Genomic DNA, 3,008 nt, shown 5'->3' with positions numbered 1-3,008 from the left:
AATATGAAGTCTGCAAGACTTGCAACCTGACTAACGTGTGTATATATATATATATATATATATATATATATATATATATATATATATATATATATATATATATATATATATATATATATATATATATATATATATATATATATATATATATATATATTATAAACTAATGATAATAAAGACAGAAAAACACATTACGCAGAAAATTTGAATAATTTGCTCTAATCAAAATATGGAACATTATTACAAAAAGTAATTAGCGCTGAAGACGGAATTAATTACGTTATTAAGTATGGCGGAAAATTAGGCTAAAACCTGAGCGAAAATGTTGACGTGTCTTCAAGAGGCCATTGAGGCTACTCAAGGGCTCTTGATCCGAGGAACCGGAGCTCACTTTTTTTTTTTGTTATCGAGCGTGATTACCTCCCCGGTTCCCAGGCTTTTCCCTAAATCCTACGGGCTTAGGGCTTCCCCCGTGAATTGTCGAGCGTCGTCAATGAGATCTGATAAATGATTACATTTATAGAGAAGCGGTAAATCCGTAGGGGTCATAAAGCGCCTTGGGAAATGAGAGATAATGAGGGTTAGATCCGAGGAAGTGGATGCCAGCTCTAATTTCTAGCATCGAAGCTGCTCGGAATCTGACTATCAGGCCACAGACACCATTGTGCAGAACCAGAGGCGTTTCTAGCTGATGGCGTCTCTGGTTCAGCCTATCAATCAGCCTTACAATTAGCCTATCAACCAGCCCACCTACCAGCCTACCAACCAGCCCACCAATTATCCTAAGAACCAGCCTACCTACCAGCCTACCAACCAGCCTACCTACCAACCAGCCTACTACCCTACCAACCACCACCCACTAACTTCCCTCTCTCAGTACTCACCGTAGACCCCCGTAGTGACATGGTTGTAAGTGGTAGTGGGTTAGTAGTTTAAAGTGAGGTTGTGAAGTCGAGAGGACAGTGATGCAGGTTGGCACTGGCCCCTGAGGCAGTATCAGGTAGTCTCCTCGCTCCTGGTTCCTGCAGGTACACAGGTCACATCAGCCAGGTCAGCTGTTCACAAGGTCACTTGACTCATATCAACAACACAACAAGAATGATACATGTATCTAATTATTCGAATTAAGACTTGAAATAATGATGACACGTGTTAATTCTCATAAAAACAGATAATAAACTCATTACTAACAGCTAATAAAATATATTGTATTCCCCCCCCACAAAGGATGCAACTGTATTATGCTGTATGATGTATTATGGCTGTATTTGGTTGGTTGCCGTGTTATTATTAAGTCATCAGCGCCTCTGGGAAGCGCTAAATCCGTAAGAGTCATACAACCCCCCTCCCCCGCCCTTTCGCTCGGGGATATGTGAGGTAATAAGGTTTGATTCACGGAAGAGAAGGGTTGCTTACAGTCCTTGGATCAAGAGCCGCTCATCAGCATGAAGGATTATATATCTTCTAGGATACAAAAGAATGCACCTAGGGGTGAACTTATGTAACTAGAAGAGTGCACCTATGTGACTGCACCTAGGAGAGTGCACCTATGTGACTGCACCTAGGAGAGTGCACCTATGTGACTGCACCTAGGAGATTGCACCTGTGTGACTGCAGCTATGTGACTGCACCTAAGAGTGCACATATGAGACTGCACCTAGGAGAGTGCATCTAGGGATATACACAAACGTTTCCGGGGTAATCAAGTGTACATTAAATTCCTGGTTGCCATGGTAACATCTGCTGTGAGAGGCATCATAAGAATGATTAATCTGCCTTTATCATTGTCAGTATGGCAGTGAGAGAGAATGATGAACATTCTCCCTATCTCACTCCCTCCTCGACCTTGCTGTCTCTGTCCCTACCTATTCCATCAACCTACCCGTTCTTAGTCAACCTCTTGTTTCTCTCGCTTATTTCTCTAACTTAAAACCGTCTAGCCTCACTCTCTATTTCTCTCTCTCTCTCTCTCTCTCTCTCTCTCTCTCTCACTCCTTGCCATCGTCAGGCTGCCGGACTGAGGATGGCAGGAAAGGCAGCAGATTACAGTGTCTGCAGACAACATTGATTAAAAAGACTTTCCTGTCATCCATTCCAATCTTGTCTGCTGCTGTCATTAACATCAGGAAGAGAACCATGGCTAACTACCCCAGTTAACACCTCCCTTAACTACCTGTCCTGACAACCTTCACATTAGTTACTACTCAGTTACGCGACTCAGATGGATTTTAATGAACGCTTATGTTCGGTAGCAGCGACTTGGTGTTCAACCCGTTGTTCAAAGATTTGCATTTTTCTCTCATTTAGTTAGCATAAAGTTTATTAACTTTCTGGGGGAGAGCAGGGGGATGGGGGAGCAGGGGGAGGATGGAGCAGGGGGAGGGAGGAGCAGGGGGAGGGAGGAGGTGTGGGTGGTGAATATAATTTAAGATTGTTAAACTCCACTTCTTGGGCCTACTTAGTGTTACTTTCGTGAGAAGCGGTAAACCCGTAGGAATCATACATCGCCTGGAGTGAGGTGGGGGAATGAGAAGCGATCAGGTTCGATCCGAGTAAAGGAAGGATAGATCCAATTCCTTGGAGCAATAGCCCCCTCCCCTCCTCGGCATCGAGAGAGGAACTCGCTTCTTAAATTTGTTTATTGTATTTATCTATCTAAATTAGCTTCTAGAGTTCTGTTCTGTATAATTTTAATTATACTTATCATTATTGTTATTATTATTGAATAAAATATGACAATACCTGGGCAGGAAGACTTTATCAAAGAGTCGAACATTCGGCAACTCCTGAACCATTGTCAAGTCTCGAGTGAGGAGAGAAAAGCAGAGATTTTCAGGCAATATGATACGGGAGAGGAAAGAAAGGAATGGTGATAGTAGTAATAGTGCTAGTAATAGTAATCGTGTTAGTAATAGTAGTGGTAGAAGTAGTAAGTAGCGAAAGAAGAGGTGGTAGTGGTGAAGAGATGTAGTGGTGAAGGTCAGGCAGGACTACTGATGAGTGATGAC

Source organism: Cherax quadricarinatus, chromosome 61 (assembly GCF_038502225.1).
Source record: "Cherax quadricarinatus isolate ZL_2023a chromosome 61, ASM3850222v1, whole genome shotgun sequence".
Taxonomy (NCBI): Eukaryota; Metazoa; Arthropoda; class Malacostraca; order Decapoda; family Parastacidae; genus Cherax; species Cherax quadricarinatus.
This window is presented reverse-complemented; position numbering follows the sequence as displayed.